The sequence below is a fragment of the Triticum urartu genome, chromosome 5 (genome assembly GCF_003073215.2).
Source record: "Triticum urartu cultivar G1812 chromosome 5, Tu2.1, whole genome shotgun sequence".
NCBI lineage: Eukaryota > Viridiplantae > Streptophyta > Magnoliopsida > Poales > Poaceae > Triticum > Triticum urartu.
Genome location: NC_053026.1, coordinates 205472899 through 205497813, shown reverse-complemented (window position 1 = coordinate 205497813; position 24915 = coordinate 205472899).

The following is a 24915-nucleotide window of genomic DNA, read 5'->3' as shown; positions in this document are numbered from 1 at the left end:
AATGGAATACTAGCATCCTACACTAAGCATTTAGGATTGCAGGTAAGGTAACAAAAGTAGTAGCAAGGACAGGCTATGCATCAGAATAGGATTAACGGAAAGCAGTAACATGCTACACTACTCTAATGCAAGCAGTACAGAGAAGAATAGGCGATATTTGGTGATCAAGGGGGGGGGCTTGACTGGTTGCTCTGGCAGACAGAAACGGACCCTCGAAGGTGAAGTAGTCGATCATTGGTTCAACCGTGGTCCCGGGGTCTTCCGGAAAGAAGTAACGGAGGGAAACACAATAAATAACTGATCAATTAAAGCATCACAAAGCATAACATGGCAATACGCGGCGCTAGGGGTGACCTAACACAGTACTAGGTGCTACCGGCGAATGGGGGAAACATCTGGGAAAGTATCCCCGGTGTTTCGTGTTTTCGGACAGACGAACCGGAGGGGGAAAGTTGTGTGTTCGCTATGCTAGGGATGTGTGGCAGATGAACGGACCGTGTATTTGGGTTTGTCTTGTCGTTTTGAGCAACTTTCATATGTAAAACTTTTCCATCCGAGTTATGAATTATTTTCTATGGTTTTTCAAAGATTTAAACAATATTCTGAAAATCCCTGAAATTTTGCTAAGTCTGAGAATTCGTCAGTTTTAACATCACTTAGCTGTTTTCAAAAGGATACACCTATGGATCTGTACCTCCTATGATTTTGTGCCTTATGTCAATTTTGAGCAGTTTCCCGTGATCTACATGCTAGTACCAATTACATCCATGATAGAGTTCAATAGCTTGATCATCAACAGCTCTAAAGTAGCTATGAAAATAAAGCAATTTTCGGCTTTTCTGTTAACAGAGCCTTGAACTTTGTGATTTTCGTAGGATTTAAACCATGCATCAAAAGGATTTGGTCCAGTGGGATAAAATGAAGTTTGTCAAGTGTACTTTCTACTGATATTTTTCATAGCCTTGTTAACAGTTGTTTAACCACAGTTTAGGGGTTGTCTAAAGGGTTAGTCAATGCAGATTTAGCAAAGCTAGCTAGTAGCAGCTACAGTAACTTAGCAGTAGTATTACACGGGGTAGCGCGGTGGCTAGAAGCAGGTAAGCAGCAGAGCAGCGATGGGTGGAGCCGTCCCGACCATGGCGTGGTCAATAGCGCGTGCGGCCAGGGACGGGCATGAGCAGCTACAGCGCCGGGCGAGCAGCGGCGCTAGGCAGCAGCAGGCGACGAGCAGCGACACGGCGCATGCACGGCCGACAAGAGTGCGACACGGTCGCGGTGAGCGCGAGGCAGAGGGCGGCAGCGCCGGGGTGCGGCCGTGGCTAGGCGGCGCGCAACAGAGGCACCAGTTGCGGCCGCAACAGTAGTGCAGCAGCGGCGATTCAGCAGCGGCAACGCAACAGAGAATCGGCGAGCGAGTGCCGGCAAGCGGGTCAGCGGGCAGCGGGGTCGCGAGTGGCAGGGGAGCAAGCACGCAGAGCGTGGGGAGCGCGGCCCTGGGCACACGCACACACGCGAGGGGGCAACTGGGGCGTCCAGAGATGCGGGGAAAAAGCACAGTCACGACGAGCTCGTGGCCATGGCGGGCGATGGCTTCGGCCTCGAACAGAGCGACGAATACGACGGCGGATCCACATGAGAAGGAGAGGGGAATGGTTGGGTGCCTCACCGAGGAGGCACATGATGGCCCGTTGGTGGCTTAGGAGCAGCAGAACAGCGGCAGTCGTCGCGGACGCGTCGGTGACCGTAGGTTGAAGACAACGACGAACCAGGCGATGTAGGGGCTCCCACCAAGGACTCGAGGGTGTGCCCGACACAGCAGACGACGATGGAGCTAATGGTCCAGCTCCTAGGCGCCAGGGTCGACGGTGGCCGCGTGGACGAGTTGAGGCATGGGGATGGCGGCGCGGTTGCGAGCGAAGTGAGAGGAGGGCGACGCGAGGGGAACGGGGAGGACCGGCTAGGGTTCCAGGCGCAGGGGGTAGATATAGGCGGGGGGAATGCCGGAGGGCCGTCGGATGGCCGCCACGGCGACGGCCGGTGCAGTGGCAGGCATCGGCGCTGCCCACGATCCCCCCTGTGAACAGGGAGGGGGAGGTAGTGCGCTTGGGCCGGCCTGGTGGTTAGGTGGGCCAAGTGGCCCAGGGGGAGGGGTTGTCTCGTTTAATTTTTTGTGTGTTTAATTACTTTTTCTTATTTACCTTTCACTGTTTTAATTAATTTCCACAATACTTTAGTTTAGCTAAAATACAAAAGTAGTTTCTAAATTAGTATTACTATTTATACCTCTGCCACAAAAAGTTTCACTCACACACAAAATAGTTTAACTTTTTAGAAATTCTAAAAGGCATTTCAATGGTTGTTTAAGCCATTGTTATATTCACAAAAGGGGGTTTAAACATTTTACAAAAGTGTTGGGTCACCACCATAATTAGATATGGAATATTTGCCCCACTTTGAACATTTTATTTTTCATGTTTGAGAAACTTGAATTTTGGACATTAATTTCGGATTTGAATTTGAATCATGATTTGGACCAACCGAGAATTAGCAACAACAAGAGTGATGACCTGGCATCATTAGCAGGATATTACTGTAGCTTAATTATCCGGGCATCACAAATCTCCTCCACTACAAGAAATCTCGTCCCGAGATTAAGAGGTAGAGTTAAGGGGAAAGAATCGGTTACGAAGGTCTAACGGCTCTCCTCAGTCTTGGTTGCTCTTCTTGAAGAAGTTGATCCCTCTTTGGTGATGTCTTTATTTCTCTGCTCCATGTCATCATGATGAAGTCATCCTCCTTCCTTCAGGAATTCCATCGTACTTACGAAAAGGATAAGGGGTAGCTTCGAAAGAACGGAACTCTACAAGGTTTCTTGTTTGGTTGATAACTCAGGGAATGTGGTAGAAAGTAACTCTTGAGTTGAAACTTAAGAAAATATTGAGAGCCAAGTAAGAAGGTACAAATAGAAGCTCCAAGCGGATAGGCAATCATTCGTTGGCTGAAACGGAGTGTGAAAGGGGGTTCAGAGCAACTGTAATAAGTATTGTGTTTGAAACCAGAATCAATGATCCCTCGGAAGGTGGCTCGTGAATTACATATGAGCCAAGCTTGAGGAATGATATTAGGAAAGAGGGATGTATAGGAGAGTCAGGTTTCGATCCTGTGGAACTATGGGTTATGGGCCCACCAGGTGGGTTAAGAGTGGGAAGAGCAGTGACATCTTGTATAGTCATGGTGGTAGGGCATGTCAGAGGATAGCCTGTCAGTTAGGTTGGCAACAATGTTGGTACCAAGGGCAAGGGACGAAGAGAACCATTTTCCTGCTCATTGAAACGAGGCCGGCCTATAGGAAAAGTTATCGTCCATCGGTGGTTACCGTAATGCCATCAACAAAAGCAACAGGGTCTTACTAACAAGGTTGTACACCAAGGTGTTTACATAAGCAGAAGAATATTACTGCTTAGATCATATAGAACACAAGAAAGGTTAAACCAAACAATGGAAAGAAGAATATGATTACCAGATTAAACAGAACAATGGAAAGGAAAATGTGTTTAAACACATATTCCAAGGGTATATCCTTCCCAAGGACAAGCAGAGCATGATGTCCATGGTAGGATTCAATGTAGAAAACCCTTTAGGTAAGGGGAGAGTAATTTCATGACATTACCCAAACAACAATGTTGGAATAATTGATAAGAAAATTTAGCATTGTGCTTCAAAGGTTCTTATTGAAATTAGGATTACCACAGACTTGCTTCGAGATAGCATTGACATGGTCTTCAAGCAACGTCAAACTTTGGACACTCAAAGGACTCATCAGGAACAACTTATAGAATAAGTCTTACAATTTCCTCATGGAAGAATGGTTAACCTTGCAAAAAAGGAAATCTATAACAATAGGTCCGATGGCCAGGTGTGCTAGGATGACATCACCTTACCGGGTCATATAAAGACCAGCGTTATAACTCTTGGAAATATGTTCCAGCCATCATATCTGACAGAGATTCAGATCTGATTGGTGTCAGGATACCTCAGACTCAGGGTGCCTGAAAAGGAGAGGTGCAACACAATTGGCAAGACGACATTGTAAGATTCCCGGGAAATGAACCATGGAAGTGAGTTCTAAAACAAGAGTTCATCATTAAGCCAAGGATAGGATGAGGGGGTGGCTGATGGACTCAGCGACAATTCATCAAGATTTCCAGAAGATGGATTTCCTCGATCATGTGAACAAGGAGATAATATTTGTCAGGTCAAATGATATAATGATGTATGCCCAAGGGAAACGTACACAATTAAACATTGATCGAAAAGTGCATCCAAAAATATGTACTAAGTAGCACGATCAATGTTAGGGTGATGAGTCAATAACCAACACATGAAGAAAGAAACTATCATTCATAACTTACAAGCAATGGGGTTGCTAGAAGTTTTGAATTTACACGTCATAGTTCATTTGTCGGCATTCCGGTTATAAACAACACGGGGACCAAGAAAGAATGGTGATGGTGAGAAGTATCACTTGTATCAAGAATTCTTAAAGAGGTGGTGAAATTCTCACTACATCCTTCACATAAAAGTTGGTAATACTTTAAGGTAGAACATAATATAAGCTGGATAGCAAGTTGTATCCATAACATGAACAAGTTTGTGTTGGGGGGAGGCAAGAATGTTGTCGATGATAACACAATCATCGAGGGGCAAGGATGGTATTTTCCATCATGAATTTGATTGATATCCTGGAAGAGCTCAGAATGTTGATGATGATCATGACACAATTGTTGAGAGATTTCATGAAGATGTAATCCATCAGCGATGACATCAAGTCAAAGGAATGATGAAGCGAAAGGTTATTGGAACCACGGGTACGACACAAACTCGAAATCAAGCTTGTTGTTCAAGGCGAAATGATATGATGAGAAAAATCGACGTAAGCTTAGCTCATCGTCAAAAATTGTGCTCTGGGAAGAAGGGCTAGGTAGCACAGTTAAAATTTAGCGCGATAATGATATAGCTGATCAGGCTTGGGATGACTTGAAGGATTATTAAACTCATAAGCAACAGAAATTACTTAAGTTATTGAATCGGAGTGCGGACTTGATTTAGTTATAGGTGTCCCCAAGTGACTTAACAACTCAGACCCAGGAAAAATTGGAACCAATGAGACCCATAAAAACAAACCTGGTTTAGTGATATTATTGAGATACCATAGGGCAATACTCAAAGGTGGAGCAGAATAGAGGTTGGACAGGTGAAATAATCTGCAGAAGACGAGTATTTTAACTCGTCCAAGAAGTGGGATCAAAGAAGAACAAGATGGTCGGAACCACGATTGCAAAAGTCCAAATCATGGATACATGATCAAATTATACCTAGGGAAATAATTATTGTTATGAGAAGCTTCCATGATAAGATCTACATCGTTTCCATGGGCATGAACACAAAGTTCAAGGTCGACTCCCACTTCTTCAATGCATAACCTTCCATTCACTTCTCATGTTTCAAAAATTACATTAGTGTTGAAATTGTTTACCTGGTGAAATACCAGATAAGTATGACACGTGAAATCTTTCGGGATCACACAGATTAAGGAAGGCATAGGTTCAACCCATAGGGGCTTCTTAGAAACATATACCACAAGTTTCAAGAGTAAATATCTCCAGCTCAAAAGCAGAGCATGGTTGGCCAATCAGAGAATAGGATTTACCAATGGCATTATATATCAGAGGAAGAACTTCCAAAGTGATTGAATATGAAGGACGTTGTCGGATAAAATCTAACAAAGGATCCGATGGTCCTCAAGGGATCTTATGTAAGCATCGGTACTCAACTAGAGGAAGAAATAATGCAAGGAGATCAGATTATAGAAACCACTGACTAACTCAAAGCTCAAATGCAAAGGAATTAGGAATTGCAAGACAAGGGATCAGAAGCAATGCTCTGGTTAGGGATGGATAAATGGAACAACCTTAGGGTTACAATCGATGGCAATTTGATTGGTCGAGATCCAGCTCATGTTTAAAATGACGCCTGGGCCAGAAGGATGACTTCTAGGATCTTATTGAGGATTGCGAGCATTCGCAACATATTGAATCAATAGACTCAAAATGATAATGACAAGGGATGCCAATAAAATTATGAGACTTATGGGTTTAACCATATTGCAAGCTGGCAAGAATTTAAGAGCAATAGGCTGCTCAGGATTTTTGGAAGATCAAATGGGATTTCGAAGACTTTTGTGAACACATGAACAACTGGGAATGAGCGGACACTCAGCAAGTGTGAGGAATTATCCGTAGGGGTATTAATGGAGAAAAGAGCTGCAAGCAGTAGACACAAAGCTTTCTCGGAATATCTGATAAAAATTAGGGTATCTGTAAGTGCATCTAGTGCCACCCCTAGTTGGTTTTGGAGTATTGACGACAAACCTAGTTGAGGGACTAATGTGTTTGTGAGAATTGCAGGTGTCACTGCTGCTGATGTCAAGAAGTTCGTTCAACTGGACTCTACTGCCAAGAATATCATCTGTGGTCATCTGACCAAAGGACAGTATGGCTGTGTGAGTGCTTTGGAAACATCTAAGCTGGTCTGGGACTGGCTCTCCAAGGTCAACAAAGGCGTCTCAACCCAGAGAGATCAGAGAATCAGTGTCCTTCGCAATCTCTTCAACCGCTTCAAGTGAAATGACAATGAGAATGTCCAGCTCATGTTTGATTGACTCACTGACATCACAAATGAGCTTCAAGCCCTCGGCGCTACTGAGATCACCAAGCATGAAGTCATCAAGACACTACTGAGATCACTTGACAGTTCGTTTGACACCCTAGCCCTGATGATTCAAGAACGACCTGATTTCAAGACACTCGATCCGTCCGACATACTTGAGAGGCTCAACACACATGAGTTTCAGCTTTCTGAGAAAAGAGATATCTACACTCCAAACTATGGGCGAACTCGTGCCTTGAAGGCAAAAGCTGTCTCCTCATCTGAAGAAGAATCTGACAGCAATTCTGATGATCCTGAAGACATTGGAAAGGAACTTGCTATGCTTGTGAAGAAGTTCCAAAAATTCACCAAGAAGAAAGGCTTCAGAAAGTCTTCACGATCAAGCTCAAGGAATGATGAAGCTTCTGCTCATGACTACAAGAAGAAAACATGCCACAAGTGCAAGAAAACTGGCCACTTCATCTCTGAGTGTCCGCAGTGGGACAATGAGAACAGAAAGAAGAAGAAGAGCAAGGAATATGACTCTGACGACAAGAAGAAGAAATACTCAAAGTCTTATTCCAAGTCTTCCTCAAAGTCTTCATCACACAAGAAGAGCTCATCTGGCAAGGCACGTGCGTTTGTTGGCAAGGAAATGGATTCAGAGGAGGAGTCCGCTTCTGAGGAGGCGGAGGTGGAGTCTAAGGAGGAGTCCGATTCTGGCGTTGCAAGTCTGGCTACAACATACGTTGCCAAGTCCATCTTCAACACTGAAGACAATGACTTCACCACCGACACCGATGCAAATGACAAGGACTACTCTGATCCTACCTACTGCTTCATGGCACGCGGTGCCAAGGTAAACACACGCACTACTCACTATCAAACATCTAGTGACGATGACTCTGATTGTGGTTCAAGACCCAGCTACAAAACACTTGCTAAAATTGCAACTGAACAACAGAAAGCCATGGAACATATTCAAAAACTGTTAGATAAAAGCGATGATCTATTGGGCGCTGAAATGACTCGATCTGAGTCCTTAATTGAAGACATAAAAAATCTTCACGTTAAGTATGAGGAACTTGAAAGTCGTGATGAAACGCTCTCAACAACTCATGAAAAGCTTTCCTATGATTATCTTCAAAGGAAGCAAGATCTTGAGAAATTGAGAGCGTTTCATGAAGATCTTCAAAAGGAAAACGAGTCACTTCGAGCCGAACTGATCAGTTCCGCTCAGGAAGGATTTGAACCACCATGTCTTAAATGCATTGAGCGTGATAATGCTACTTCTGTTGCAGAATGTTCTACTGCTGCTACTGTTGCAATATCTTCAACTGTTGATGTGGTAACTAACCCCTCTGCTGAGGATACCACTGCTATTGCTGATGAGAATGCTAGGTTGAAGACATTGCTTGAAACATGGATGTACAAAAGCCTTAAAGGGCATCAGACACTATGTGATGTCCTCAAAAGGAAGATTATGAACCGAAACCCGAGGAAAGAGGGTGTTGGGTTCGTAAGGAAAATGAATGCTGATGGCTCTTACTGGAAACCCGAGCAGTACCCCAAAACCACATGGGTTGCTGCAAAGGAACCTTCAGCAGATCCATCCAATCTATCTGGCTTCACTTGTGCTAACCCCATTGTCATTGATGAATCCTTTGATGCAAACTATAAACTGTTTAAGAATCAGAATGGTGAAGTGTTTGCCAGGTACATTGGTACTAACCGCAGGAATGGACTGACTATGAAGAAGATCTGGGTTCCGAAAAGGTGTCTGGAGAGTCTTCCTGTGAATGTCGTCATGACACCACAGATGAAGAAGACAAACCTCAGACCAAAGGCTTCATATGGCCCAAAGGCTTCATACAGACAAAGGACTCACCTGAGTCGCACTAACGCAAATGTTTTGCAGGGAAACCATACTCAGGCCTATGAATATGAGCGCGGTTCATCGAACCGCCATGTTCATAAGACCAAGAACTATTCTGCTTATTCTTATGAGTACTATTGTCCGCCTGCAAGACTTTTTGCTAGGGCTCCAAAGCCAAAGTTCTTAGACGCTGCACTTAGACTTATTGCTTCTAAGCCACCCTTGAAGATGTGGGTGGCTAAGAAAGCTTAACTCTCTTTTGCAGGGAAAGGTCTCCAATAGAAAACCAAAATCGTCTGACGCCATTGCTGGGGACCTTGAACATCTTGTAGGGTGCAAGATCAAATGCCCGAATGGTCTTACTATGTACTTCGTTCCTGAATTGCTTGCTACTCTCCCTATTAGTCCTAATCTGGATCTAAGCTTTCATAACCCACTGGTTCGTCAAATGTTTTTGCTTCACAATTCTCTTCGTGAAGCCTATCCCCCTAACTGCACTGTAGGGTACGACACCAGTGTCTTCAGAATGGATTATTGATAGTGGGTGTACCAATCACATGACTGGCAAAAGACGCCTTCTTATGGAATCAACCTTACGTCCATCCGACAAGAGTCACATCACATTTGCTGACACTGGTAAAAGTAAGGTATTGGGTCTAGGTAGAGTTGCAATCTCAAAGGATCAACGCATGGATAAAGTCATGCTTGTTGAATCCCTTGGCTTCAACTTAATGTCTGTCTCAATGCTTTGCGATTTGAACATGATCGTAATATTTGGAAAATATCGCTGCCTTGTTCTAATGGAATCTGACAAGTCTCTAGTGTTTGAAGGGTATCGGAAAGATGACTTGTACGTGGTAGATTTCTCAGCAGGACCACAGCTTGCCGTATGTCTTCTAGCAAAAGCTTCAGAATGCTGGCTCTGGCATCGGAGGCTAGGGCATGCTGGCATGAGGAACCTTCACACCCTTGCAAAGAAGAAGCATGTCAGAGGCATCGAGGGCGTCAAGTTCAAGAAAGATCACTTATGCGGTGCCTGTGAAGCAGGAAAGATGACGAGGGCCAAACATCCCTCGAAGACAATCATGACAACTACTCGACCCTTCGAACTGCTCCACATGGATCTTTTCGGTCCCACTCATTACTCAACTCTTACTACTACTGCTTGTCTCTATGGCTTTGTCATTGTTGATGATTATTCTAGATATACTTGGGTGCACATAATCCTCTACAAGACTGAAGTGTAGGATGTCTTCAGACGCTTCGCCAATCAAGCAATGAACAACTATGGCGCCAAGACAAAGCACATCAGAAGTGACAATGGCACTAAATTCAAGAACACTGGCCTTGATACATATCTTGATACCTTGGGCATCACACATGAATTCTCAGCCCCGTACACGCCACAGCAGAATGGCGTCGTCGAACGCAAGAACAAAACACTCATTGAGATGGCCAGAACGATGCTAGATGAATACAAGACTCCAAGAAAATTCTGGCCTAAAGCCATTGATACTGCATGCCATACAATCAATCGTGTTTATCTTCACAAGCTTCTGAACAAGACATCTTATGAGCTCCTTACTAGCAAGAAACCAAATGTCAGTTACTTCAGAGTATTTGGCGCCAGGTGCTGGATCAAGGATCCACATCACACTTCAAAATTTGCACCAAAAGCACATGAGGGTTTTATGCTTGGATATGGAAAGGATTCGCACTCCGACAGAGTCTTCAATCTCTTTCATTATAAAGTGGTTGAAATAGTGGATGTGCGATTTGATGAGACTAACGGTTCACCAAGAGAACACCTGCCAAATGTGCTAGATGAAGTTCCATCCAGCGAATCAATCAAGCTAATGGGAACTGGAGAAATCATACCCTCTGAAGCTCAACCTGAAGAGGAACTTATCATCTCCGCACCTGATCAACCTGAAGGCAATGCTCAGCCTGAAGACAATCCCTCTAACAACGACAATGATTAGCAAGAGCAAAATCTTCGCCTTGTACATCCTCGTGTTGCCAATGAAGTGCAGATTGAGAGAATAATTGATAGCATCAATGCACCCGGTCCGCTCACTCGTTCAAGGGCAACTCAGCTAGCAAATTTCTGTGGGCACTTCGCATTCATCTCAATTACAGAACCCAAGAAAGTTGAAGAAGCCTTCATGGAACCTGAATGGATTCAAGCTATGCAAGAAGAGCTTCAACAGTTTGAGCTGAATAATGTATGGGAACTGGTTAAGCGTCCTGATCCTCGGAAGCACAGCATAATAGGCACCAAATGGATATACCGCAACAAGCAAGATGAGCATGGTCAAGTTGTCAGAAACAAAGCTCGTCTCGTTGCTCAAGGATATACTCAAGTGGAAGGCATTGACTTCGATGAAACATTTGCTCCTGTGGCTAGACTTGAAGCCATACGCATACTGCTGGCCTATGCAAATCATCACAACATACTTTTATATCAAATGGATGTGAAGAGCGCCTTTCTCAATGGCAAGATTGAAGAAGAAGTGTATGTTGCACAACCGCCTGGCTTTGAAGATCCAAAACATCCTGACATGGTATACAAGCTCAACAAGGCACTATATGGCCTCAAACAAGCCCCTCGGGCCTGGTATGACACACTCAAATACTTCCTGAAGAGCAAAGGCTTCATACCTGGTTCCCTCGACCCCACTCTCTTCACGAAGACAGATGGTGAACTGTTTGTGTGCCAAATATATGTGGATGACATTATCTTCGGCTGCACCAATCAGAAGTACAGTGAAGAGTTTGGATATATGATGCACGTGCAATATCAGATGTCCATGATGGGAGAGCTGAAGTTCTTCCTCGGTCTTCAAATAAGACAGCAACGCAACGGCATCTTCATATCTCAAGAGAAGTATCTCAAAGATTGCCTGAAGAAGTTCGGTATGCAAGATTGCAAAGGCTTCACGATGCCAATGCCAGCCAAACATCATCTGGGTCCTGACGACAATGGTAAAGAGTTCGATCAAAAGGTATACCGCTCCATGATTGGTTCTTTGCTTTATCTATGTGCATCTAGGCCAGATATTATGCTTAGTGTTTGCATGTGTGCTCGATTTAAAGCGGCACCAAAGGAGTCGCTAGCTATGAAGCGAATTCTTCGATATTTGGCTCACACCCCAACTCTAGGATTATGGTACCCAAAGGGCTCAGAGTTTGATCTGGTTGGATTCTCGGATGCTGATTATGCTGGTGACAAGGTGGATCGCAAGTCTACATCAGGCACATGTCATTTTCTGGGACGATCACTTGTATGTTGGTCTTCAAAGAAGCAGAACTGTGTATCTCTCTCCACTGCTGAATCTGAATACATTGCTACTGGATCTTGCTGCGCTCAGCTTCTGTGGATGAAGCAAACACTCAAGGACTATGGCATTCATCTGAAGCAAGTGCCACTCTACTGCGACAACGAAAGCGCCATCAAGATTGCCAACAACCCAGTTCAGCACTCGAAGACAAAGCACATTGAAATTCGTCATCACTTTCTCAGAGATCATGTTGTGAAGGAAGATATTGATATCATACACATCAACACTGAAGAGCAATTGGCAGATATCTTCACCAAGCCCTTGGATGAGAAGAGATTTTGCAAGTTACGGTGTGAGCTAAATATCTTGGAATCCTCAAATGTCCTGTGATCAGGCACACATCCTAACACTTATGCATATTGATGACTTAGATGTGCAACACACAAAGTAAAGTATATCTTCAATCAATGAAGACATACATTCTAAGTGTGAATACATTAATATGGAATTTGACTTCGGAGCGCCACGATAATTGTGCGCCGTGTTTGGGTCTACTACTTCCTATACGGTGGGTAACGCCACCACCAAAATGTTCTGTTTGAAGTGTTTCACTCATGGCGTTGCATTTGCTATGTCTTCACATTTGGTTTGACTTCAATTTCAACATGTCTTCATGATTATCTTCACTATGTTGATTATATATATATAGTAGTGTTCTGTCCTCTACAGCATTCACTTATAGCTATGTCTTCTTGTTGATTCTTTTGAACTAAGTGAATGTGATCGGACCCTAACCTCTCTATGCTTTCTATATCAAACTCTATCTCTCCAAATCATATGCATTCTATTGAAACTGTCGAATGTCTTCTCTGTGTCCTTGTCAGCAGAAGATACAGAGACAACCATTAAGTCCGTCTTCAATGCTCATTCCTTCACCTGAAACCCGGAGAAGTGGGAACGACCACCCGACAATCCAGGCGTGCGTGGGACGTGGAACAACCCCCGATATGCTGCATGACGGCCACGTGCCCCTCAGATGTGAATCGCCAGGGGCACCTATGTAATAACGCAGTGCTGCCCTGTACCTATAAATACACGCCTCACCACAGACATTATCTCTTCTTCCACTCTCGCACGAACCCTAGCGCCACCGCTAGCCCTCGACGACGCCGGCGATGAAGCGCTTCGCTGCCGCAACCTCTCCGACGCCGTCTTCATGCTGACCGCGGACATCGTCCTCTCCGCCGTCGCCGTAGGTGTCCTCCGTCACCAAGTTAGGGCACGGACGATCGAACTGCTCGGCCTCCTCTTACACTCCGTCTAGCAGTTCTTCGTGTGGTAAATAAAACTTCCTTTTTACGGCCCCTTTGATCCTATAGCTTTATCACTTTCTACCACAAGCAGTTTCTATTCACATAAGTTGGATCTCTTTTCTACTGCATCTCATAACATGCTTAGTATATTCACTTATGCTTCACAAAGTAGTTAGATTCCTCACTTGTACTGATCCATGGATTCGTACAAATCTGGAACCAACTCCTTAGCTATGAGTGAATGTCTTCGCACGATGAGGTCAATGTCTTCTAAACTGATTTATCTTCAAAATCTTCTGAGAATGCATATGACCTCTTCCCCTTCCCTCGCACCTTAATGCTGTCACAGGTACATGTCCGTGGGAGAATCCCTTGGTTCTCATAGTCTGCATTCATTTGCAGAATTCTTACAGCATCACATAAATTCTCCCGAAGCCAGTTCCTGTTTGTCCAGCAAGCGAAAACCTTTGAAGCCTTTGAACGTATTGAAGCCTTTCAGTTTAAAGTTCATGGCTTCAGAGAAATCAGCTAGGAAGGGTGGCAGAAAGCGTCGAGGAGAAACATCAAGAGATCTGCCCGATGACCTCTCAGAGATGTACAAGACAGATCCTGAAGAGGATTACAATCAGCGCAAGACACGAATCCAATGGATTCGACGCTATTGGGCAGAATAGTGGTTCAAATACAGATTTGTGACCAAGGAATATGCTGAAAAGAATGCCATCAAGCGACCATGGGGAGACATCCTCTACAAAAATCTTCAACCCAGGACCAGAGATGAAGCCATTGAACGAGGCTTCTATCCATGCATGGTCCGTGGACCACAGCCTGCGGATGCTGACCCATTGTCCCTGCTATGGTGTCGTGACAACAATCTGTTTAAGCGCAACTTCCAGTTTGCCCAAAACTCAGCGAAGCAGAACACGAAGTCTTTGGGATTAGATTTCAACCCTGGTCCCTCTGCTCCCCGCGCCGATGGAACTCGTGAAGCTGAACCCAATCTTCTTGGGCCCTTCTACAACTTGGAAGGTCTCATCACTCACATTGTGGTTCAAGGGACAACCATGAATGAGCCTGCAGATGACGCTGAATCAGATGAAGCGCCTGCAGCGCCGAAGCCAAAGAAGTTGAAGCAGCCAAAAGCTTCAAAGCCGGTCTCTGCACCAAAACTCTCACGGGCGAAGCCACTGGCAACGGCACCTCCTGAAGACAGTGTGCAGTCTGAAGATTTGTCACGCATCTCCAAGCCCCAGAAGGTCAAGATGCCTCTGCCACACACCGGCCAAGAGCTGACAGCTGCTGCCATTCTGCGCAACGATGCCATTGATCTGTCAAGTGATGAAGATCTTGCAGATGACACTCTTGAGCAACTCATCAAGAGCAAAGAAGAAGCAGAAATCTTCAATGATCTGCCTCTCTTTGATGTGACAATCATCCACAAATTCATTGATGAGTGGTTTGACACGCCAAACATCAGCTTCGAAGATCTGCAATTACCCATTGGCCTCAGTGTCGCCTTTCATGGCGCCGTTGCTTCAGAGCTAGCTCTCGCTCAGCGCATCATCGAACTGAAGCAAAAGATTGACTATGAAAAGGCTCAGTTCAAGAAGCATATGGCCAAGCTCAGCGTGCAAGAGGTGAAGAACTTCAAGATTATGCTGCACGAGCTCAAGGAAGCCTTTCTCAAGAAACGTGCAGAAGCTCAGGGTTCTCGTGAGCGCATGAAGCTTCTAGCTGACAGGTGTGTGCAAGCCTACAATGAGGCTAAGAAGCGCAAGGCCCTTGGGCGTCCTGGCATCGACCCCAGGATGGCTGCAAAGAAGAAAAAGAAGCCCGCTACGGCTGAACCCCTCGCACCAAGGCAGGAAGCAGATCCCGTTGTCTTCCCAACCAGCATGACTGGCTCGAAGCCAAAAGCCCGGTCAACCGCTTCAGAGCTGAAGAAGACGAGGACTGCTGAGGCTGAAGCCAGGAAGAGGAAACATCCTGAAGCCTCTCCTACTGCCCCCTCCAAGAAGAAGAGGAAGACCAAGAAAGAACGGGCTGCTCCCACAGAGCCTTTGATTGTTGAACCCATTTCCATGGTTCGTCCTGATGCTGAACGCCAACTGACAATCCATGAGCCTGCTTTCACAGAGGCTCATGAAGCTGAAGACTTTCCAGCAGCTGATCCCATCGCTGCTGAAGACATTGGTCACCATGACCATGTTGAAGATGATGCAGTCCTTCCTTAGCTTGAGCACCAACAGGTATCATCGCCTGTGCTAACGCACTGCGAACTCATCAGCATTAGTCGTCCTCTGACGCCAATTGCTCAGGATGCTTCATGGGCTGATCGCCCACAAGAGGAAGAGGACTTTGAGGCCCAGCCAACACCAACTCTACAGGCGTCGCCTGCGTTGCACAGGCTTCATAAAGGTCCAAGGCCTCCAGTCTCTCCGTCTGAAGATAAAACTGCTGAAGACATTCCGGCTGCATCAGCCGATGAAGAAGAATCCCCACAAGCTGCTACTCCCCTGTCCCACCAAGAAGCGGATCTCGAGGAGAACGTGATTGTGACCGACCCTCCAGCTCGTCAAGTGGAGGTTGAAAATCTTGAGGCTGCCACCACCAACACCACTGAAGCCACTGACGCTGTCATGACTGAAGCTAATGTGGAGCCCTCACCAACAAAAGCACCAAAAGTCAGCAAAGCCACTGATCCCACTGCTTCTGTTCCTGCGCCTACTGCCGGTCCCCAGTTCGACTATCATGTTGAGCACAGGCCTCAGGTACAGAAGCCAATCCCAAGATTGCCCAAGTTCCCAGGTCCTGCATCAGCACCTGGATCCTTCAATATCAATGGCTTCAGAGCAGACAACACATTCTTCAATAGCTCCAGGAACCCCTACTCAAGGGAAAGAATATCATCTGATCGGTTCTGGAGCTATCCACAGCGAAGCTATTACTCCTACATTCTTTACAATCAAGGTTGCATCTTCCCACACAAGCGTCTTGACATTGAAGCAATAACTGGTTTGCCCTGTCTAGAAGAGGCTCTGGATTGCTTCAAGGAGGTTGGATTGCTGCCGCTCGTCACTGACCAAGAGCATTGGAATGAAGAGTTGCTGCTCCAATTCTATGCCACACTTCACATCCGCGGGTATAACAGAGATCCGAAGACTTGGGTCCTGGAGTGGATGACAGGAAATGTTCATCACGAAGCCAAAGCCTTTAACATCATTGAGCTCACTAGTCTACCCACTCCTGGCGATCTCTACGAATCTGGCTGTCAACTTCACAGTGAAGCTGTGGAGAGCATCTTTCAGAAGCCTGAACCTAACATGAGTCAGATGCTCAGTATGATGAAGCCATTGCCCCAAGATGCTGCATATCCCAAAGAGTTCTTTGTTGAAGACCTAGAGTATCTGCCAAGAACTATTTATCACATCATAAGGCGAACTCTCTGGCCCATCAAAGGGCACTCTCCACAGGCCAAGCTGGAAGGTGCAATGAAGACTTTGGTCTTCTATATTCTTCATGGAAAATGCTTCAATGCACAGGACTTCTTCATTCGCCAACTTGCTGCATCAGGCTTTGATCTGTTTGGCTTGAAGTTCTACGCCCCATGGGTAATGCAGCTGATCAAACTTCACTCCGCTATCTCATATCAGCCATCTGCTCGCAATCATCGGATCTTTTTGCCTGATGTGGATATGTCTATTGAAGCCATCTATCCTGAGCCTGCCAAGGAACCTCTATGTCTTCAGAATGCAGAGCATCAAAGTTTTTCTCAGAACATTGAAGGAGTTGAAGCAGTAACTCGTGTGTATCCTTTGGCTGGCACTACACGTGCACCGCATCCTGCTCTCACTGAAGCCACTGATAGCACCACTGCCCCACGACCCAAGAAGCGCACTCGTGTTCTCAATGACCAAGAGCTTCTTGTGGCTCTTCATCAGAAACAGGATAGGCATCATGACTGGCTGAAGCATCAAATGCAAAGCCTCTTGGTGGATGTTAATCGCATTCGCAATCTTTCCACCAAGAATGCCTTTGTTGCCCATGAAACCTCTCGACGCACATGGAAAGGGCTGACGCTGATGTGTTCTGAAGATGATCTTCAAGAGGATGGCTTCTCTGAGCGCTTCAAGTTTGACTCCACACCTCCTCGAAGGGCAGTGTTGCGACGAACTCCATCTCTTGAAGACTCTGAGTTCTCTTCCTCTGCTGCAACTGTGAATGCCAGAGTGATCGAGGATGAAGACGATGCTACTTCACCGCCACCTCCTTCAGCATGCTTTGACACTGCTCCAAGTTCTTCTGCACCGCCGAACACCACCGACGACCCTGCGGCTTCACCTACTCTTCGTGGGAACGAGTAGATGCTCTATGTCTTCAAACCTTTTTGGTCCTTACTGCCAAAAGGGGGAGAAGCATATGAGTTTGATAGTCTTCAAGTCTTCAAGCGGGTCCATATGGGCGGGTGCTTCATGTTTTGCTTCGTGTTTACAACTCTCGTTTTGATACATTTGGCTCTTTGAGTTGTAACACTTAAACTCGATGGTCTTCTGCTACTTATTTGCCATTTTGTGATGCGATGATAAATTCCGCATGTGCGACGATAAATTCCGCACTTAGATCATTTTGCAGATGTCCATTTTCCATTATGCATGTCATTATCTTCACATACCTTCACATGCATAGTGGATTGTCATCATAAGTTGAAGAGGATCTCCACAAGCACAACCTGCCATGTGCATTTGCATTCCAAAAGCAAATTACTTATATGCACATCTTCAGGGGGAGCCCTTGCAACTTATGAAGACAATTCCTTATCCTTTACAATTTCACATATTATATTCCCCGTTGAAAACTTCAACTAGTTTGTCATCAATCACCAAAAAGGGGGAGATTGTAAGTGCATCTAGTGCCACCCCTAGTTGGTTTTGGAGTATTGACGACAAACCTAGTTGAGGGACTAATGTGTTTGTGAGAATTGCAGGATAACACAGGTAGAAGTCCCTCATTGATTCAGTTTTCCTACCAGAGATGAACCCTAAAAATGTATGAAGACATTGATGTCAAAGGTGGTATATGAAGATATTCACATTGAAGACTATGACAAGAGAAGACATCGCATGAAGCCTATGGAGCTCGAAGACTTAGATCTTTCGTACTTCTTTTTCTTCTTTGTTGAGTCATAGGAACCACTGTACTGTTAAGTGGGGTCCAAGAGAACCAGTCAGAATGACTGAAGTGATGCCTAACCAAAACCTATGTCTTCGAGTGAAGACTATGAGAGCGAATCTTGTCCAGAGTCGGACAAGTCAGCTTTGCTTGTAGCCCAAGTAAAGTTGCCGTGTGAGTTTGAAATCTGACCATGGAACACGTGTCAGTTCCTTAGTGACCCAGGGTCATTTCGGACAAATCAGGTCGGGTTGCCTAGTGGCTATAAATAGCCCACCCCCTACAACCATAAACGGTTGGCTGCTCAGAGTTAGTGTACGGCTTTTGTCGTTTGAGAGCAACCCACCTCGAAGCCTTTGAGAGAGAATTCCTTGCGAGGATAAAGCCCTAACCACCTAGAGCCAAAGAGAATTAGGCATCACTTAAGTCTTCTTGTCTGTGTGATCTGAAGACTTATTACACTTGAGGACTGTGAATCCTCCAGCTGGTTAGGCGTCGCGTTCCGAGCGTCCAAGAGACATTGTGGATCTCCGGTGAACGAAGTCTGTGAAGGTTTGGGAGTCTACCTTGAAGACTTACCAGAGTGATTGGGTGAGATCTGTGTGACCTTAGCTCAAGGGGAATACGGTGAGGACTGGGTGTCCTGAGCTGCGTGTTCAGGACTGGGTGTCCGGGACTGTGTGTCCTCATCCATGCCATGCCAATCATTGAGCTTTCCTGAAATAATCATCTTGGAATAGCATTAGCTCAATGAGCTATATGTTGTTATGAATTACCAAAACCACCTAGGGATAGTTGCACTTTCAGTCATCTTTATTTTAAACCCCCCCGGGCCAGTGCTCCTCTGAGTGTTGGACCGAAATGGGCAGCCTGCGGTGCCACCTCGGGGCAACTCAAGGGTTGGTTTTACTCGTAGCTTGACCTATCTGGTGTGCCCTGAGAACGAGATACGTGTGACTACTATCGGGATTTGTTGGGACATCGGGCGGCTTTGCTGGTCTTGTTTTACCATTAACGAAATGTCTTGTAACCAGGATTCCGAGTCTGATCGGGTCGTCCTAGGAGAAGGAATATCCTTCGTTGACCGTGAGAGCTTGTGATGGGCTAAGTTGGGACACCCCTGCAGGGTTATGAACTTTCGAAAGCCGTGCCCGCGGTTATGGGCAGATGGGAATTTGTTAATATCCGGTTGTAGAAAACCTGACACTAAACTTAATTAAAATGCATCAACCACGTGTGTAGCCGTGATGGTCTCTTCTCGGCGGAGTCAGAGAAGTGAACACGGTTCTTGTGTTATGCTTGAACGTAAGTAGTTTCAGGATCACTTCTTGATCATTATAGTTTCTCGACTGTGCCTTGCTTCTCCTCTCGCTCTCATTTGCGTAAGTTAGCCTCCATATATGCTAGTGCTTGCTGCAGCTCCACCTCACTACCCCCTTTTCCTACCCATAAGCTTAAATAGTCTTGATGCGAGGGTGTGAGATTGCTGAGTCCCCGTGACTCACAGATACTTCCAAACATTTTCAGGTGCCGATGATACCAGTGCAGGTGACGCAACCCAGCTCGATTGGGAGCTCGATGAAGATCTTGTTCGTTGTGTTGTTTCGTTGCCGTTTGATCAATAGAGGAGCCCAGTTGGGGCGATCGGGGATCTATGCATTTGGGGTTGTCTTTCTTTATTTGGTTCCGTAGTCGGACCTTGATTGTATTTTGGATGATGTAATGCTATACTTATGTATTGTGTGAAGTGGCGATTGTAAGCCAACTCTTTATCCCTTTCTTATTCAGTACATGGGATGTGTAAAGATTACCCCTCTTGCGACATGCCTACTATGCGGTTATGCCTCTAAGTCGTGCTCCGACACGTGGGAGATATAGCCGCATCATGGGTGTTGCATTGGCTTCATTTGAAAAACGTACAGACCATAAGGCACTTACACAAATGTTCAAGTTGCCATGTTAGCACAAGAAAGTACAGAGAAAGGCACACATCTTCAAACTGCACAAGCAAATAATGTGGCAACTCACACGCTGCCCTCATATAAAAATGAGTTGCCATATGTTCACAGGCAAATGTACTAGGTTGAAATTGCCATGTTAAAATGCAAGATAATTCAAAAAGTGCTGAAAACATCCACTAAACACACTGTAATGTGGCAATTCAAACACTGGCCTCATATTAAAAATGAGTTGCCATGTAATACAGCCAAATATGTTCAGATATCACAAGTCGGCATGGCAAAACACAAAAATGAGTCTATGGTACAGTGAATTTGCCACATTATCCGGCCTACAGCATGGCAACCGACATAGTGTGATCACAAAATTAGTTGCCACATGAAAAGCATATTTGTGGCAATTGACATAGTTGATCAGGAAATTAGTTGCCATCCAGTGCAAATAGTTGCTGAAACTGCCATGGACGCCTTTATACTACACTTTGAAATACAACTACCTAGATCTAGGGTTCATTGGCAACAACCATAACCTGAAATTCAACAACGAAAAACTTCCTCCACTGATCGCAAATAGCATTTCGAGACAATTCATAAACTAACATCTAGAGAAATGCCGGCTCAATCGCAAGGCAGAACTAGGATGTGGCTGCGGACAGGCCGAGCCACACCGGCATAACTGCCAGCGCGGCGGGGACAAAAACTGCGCAATGCCACCAAAAAATGGCAAGCATGGGACTCCGCCGCCGACGGGAATGCCGGAGCACCGCGAATCCGCCGGAATCTCGATGAATCTCGAGCGAAAAATTGGCCACAGATGGGGGGAGGGAATGCAGGCAAGGAATGTGAGCGTGTGAAGGAGCATTACCTTCAATCTGCGGGGCACTCCGGTGAAGACGCTCTGGTCCGGCAAGCCCCACCGACGGCTGCGAATGCCATTGACTCTTCCACCTCCGCCGCTGCCTTCTCCTCTCGGCTTCTCTTCCAATCGAATGAACTGCGGGGTGGGTTGCGTGAGTAATGAAGTGGAGCGAGTAAATGGAACCGCGAGGGGAGGGGGCGAAGTGCGAGATGTGGTTGATGGCAACCGCAGTTGGGCGAGTCATGCGGGCGCTAAGTAGTTCCACCACATGCCCCCGAGTGGCAACTATTGACCGTGGAGACAAAACCGGCATGTGGGCAAACTCTCTCACACACCACACACGCGAGGCATCCTTTGTGGCACACAAAATCACCCATCTCGTGCAAAGATTCGTGCAGATGTGACTGGACAACGATGGAGACGTGTGGGTGAGTTGGCTAACGCCCACACATGTGGGCACTAGTGTTTTCATTAAAATATGACATTCTAAAAGGTTGACGTTGGACAAGGAAGACAACTTAATGGGTTATCCTTTCCTATATCCAAAACATTATATTGTCTTGGATCATCCAACATGTTGAGCTTGCCTTTCCCCCTCATGCTAGCCAAATTCTTTGCACCAAGTAGAGATACTACTTGTGCTTCCGAATATCCTTAAACCAGTTTTGCCATGAGAGTCCACCATATCTTCCTATGGATTGAGTAAGATCCTTCAAGTAAGTTGTCATTGTTGCAAGCAATAAAAATTGCTCTCTAAATATGTATGATCTATTAGTGTGGAGAAAATAAGCTTTATACGATCTTGTGATGTGGAAGAAATAAAAGCGACAGACTGCATAATAAAGGTCCATATCACAAGTGGCAATATAAAGTGACGTTCTTTTACACTAAGATTTCGTGCATCCAACCATAAAAACACATGACAAGCTTTGCTTCCCTCTGCGAAGGGCCTATCTTTTGTTTTCTTCCTATACTTTATACAAGAGTCATGGTGGTCATCACCTTTCCTTTTTACACTTTTTCCTTTGGCAAGCACTTTGTGTTGGAGTGATCTGGATATATATATATCACTTGGATGTAGGTTTTCATAAATTATTATTGTTGACATTACCCTTGAGGTAAAAGGTTGGGAGGCGAAACTATAATCCCCTATCTTTCTCTGTGTCCGATTAATACTTTGAACCCACATAGACTCTTCCTGAAAATAAGATGAATTGCAATTGTTTGATGACTAAGAGCATGGTTTGTTAGTTCTCAAGAAAGTTTATAATCTATACTTTAACATGCGAATAGCTTGTTACTTGATCATGAGAAGCTTTATGAGTTGAGCTACTGTTATGATATATAATGATGCTAGAAAAAGTGATTGGAACTATCATTGATCAAATTTATGCACTTGCTAACATTCACACTTTGTAAATTATTTCTTTTATCATTTACCTACTCGAGGACGAGCAGGAATTAAGCTTGGGGATGCTGATACGTCTCCAACGTATCTATAATATATGAAGTATTCATGCCATGTTTACAATAGTTTTATATGATTTTGGTATGATTTGACTAGAACTAACCCGGAATGACGTTGTTTTCAGCAGAACTACCATGGTGTTGTTTTTGTGCAGAAATAAAAGTTCTCGGAATGCGATGAAGATCAACGGAGATTTTTTCTAAAAAATATAAAAAATACCGGAACAAAAATCTAACGGAGGGGAGTCCCGTGGGCCCCACGAGGGTGGGGGCGCGCTCACCCCCCGGGCACGCCCCTGTGCCTCGTGGACATCCCGTGGGGCCCCCTGACTTGTTCTCGACGCCAACCTCTCCTATAAATGCCCAAACCTCCGGAAAATAACCTAGATCGGAAGTTCCACCGCCGCAAGCCTCTGTAGCCATGAGAAATCAATCTAGGCCCTCTCTGGCACCCTGCCGGAGGGGGCCATCATCACCGGAGGCCATGGAGGAGGATCCCGGAGGGGCCATCATCGCCATGAAGGCCAAGATCCAGAGGGAGAACCTTTCCCCATCCAGGGGAGGCCATGGAGGAGGAAACACAAGGGGGAGAACCTCTACTCCTCTCTCTCGGTGGCACCGGAGTGCCATCGAGAGGGGAATCATCGTCGCCGTGATCGTCTTCATCAACATCACCATCCTCATCTCTTTTACGCGGTCCACTCTCCCGCACCCCGCTGTAATCCCTACTTGAACATGGTGCTTTATGCCACATATTATGATCTAATGATGTGTTGCCATCCTATGATGTGTTGCCATCCTATGATGTTTTGAGTAGATTTCCTTTGTCTATGGGTTGATTGATGATCTAGATTGGTATGAGTTGTATGTTTTATTTTGGTACTGTCCTATTGTGCCCACCGTGTCGCGCAAGCGTGAGGGATTTCCCCTGTAGGGTGTTGCAATACGTTCATGATTCGCTTATAGTGGGTTGCTTGAGTGACAAAAGCATAAACCCGAATAAGGGGATTGTTGAGTTTGGGATAAAGGGGACTTGATGCTTTAATGCTATGGTTGGGTTTTACCTTAATGATCTTTAGTAGTTACGGATGCTTGCTAGAGTTCCAATCATAAGTGCATATGATCCAAGAAGAGAAAGTATGTTAGCTTATGTCTCTCCCTCATATGAAATTGTAATGACGACTATCGGTCTTGTTAACAATTGCCTAAGACAATTCTGCACACGGATTCATCATTATTCCACACTCGCTATTTATAGTACTTAAGTAATATATTCTAACTTTATGATAACAACACCTACTTTTATATTTTAGCTTTCCGATATCATGCAAAGTTATCCTCTTCATACCCACAACGTAGTTTTATTTCTCGTTTCTAGTTGCAAGCAAACGTTCGGTGTATGTAGAGTCGTATCAGTGGCAGATAGGACTTGGGAGAATAATGATCTTACCTTTAGCTCCTTGTGGGTTCGACACTCCATACTTATCACTTCCACCTTTGGGAATTGCTTTGATGATTCCTTGCACTTGGGGATTATCAATAGGCCCCTCCCGACGGCCTGAGCATCGGTCCTTTCGAAGGATAGATACACCAAGGCGGCAAGCAGTACAGACGTGTGGGGGCATCTCTAGATGTTCTTCTTGACGATCGTTCTACCTATTTTCGGCACCCGCATGCAGCTCCCCCTTGGTCTTGGCATGTTAAATAGCCAGGTTGCTTATCACACTATTTGTACAAATACGCTTTGATGTATTAATCAAATTATAATGGAAACAGTTTGCGGCCCAACTTACGTGGCACTAGCTTACTACTTCATTTTATCATTCTTATCGATTGCACCCGTACACTTTGGTACGCTTTCATTCGCCAGGGGCATCATTGTGCCCCATACTACGACAACAATCTCCGAACACTTTTTACAGTATAGTTTGGCACCTTGAATTTTAGCATTATATGCATCAGCTCCGAATCATGTCTTTGGTCAATAGTTGGGCTGCCCGGCTCCTGTGCTTGCTACCTTATGTTCCATCCTATCGGCTAGGGTAGTAAAGGGAGAACTACTGCGATTGTGTTTCTGGTTTATCCGAGCAAACACATCAGTAGAGAAAGCTGAAAACTGACTGTCATGATACGGGAGAGCTGGTCAGCTATTCGGAGGTTACAAATCTTTTGCGATTTTTTCTGCATTATGCAACGAATCAGCCTCTACCCGATCAGGTGTCTACAGCACCCTAGTCCGGATTAAATACTAACTAGGGGCTGCGCCTACATTTCTATTGTCAAA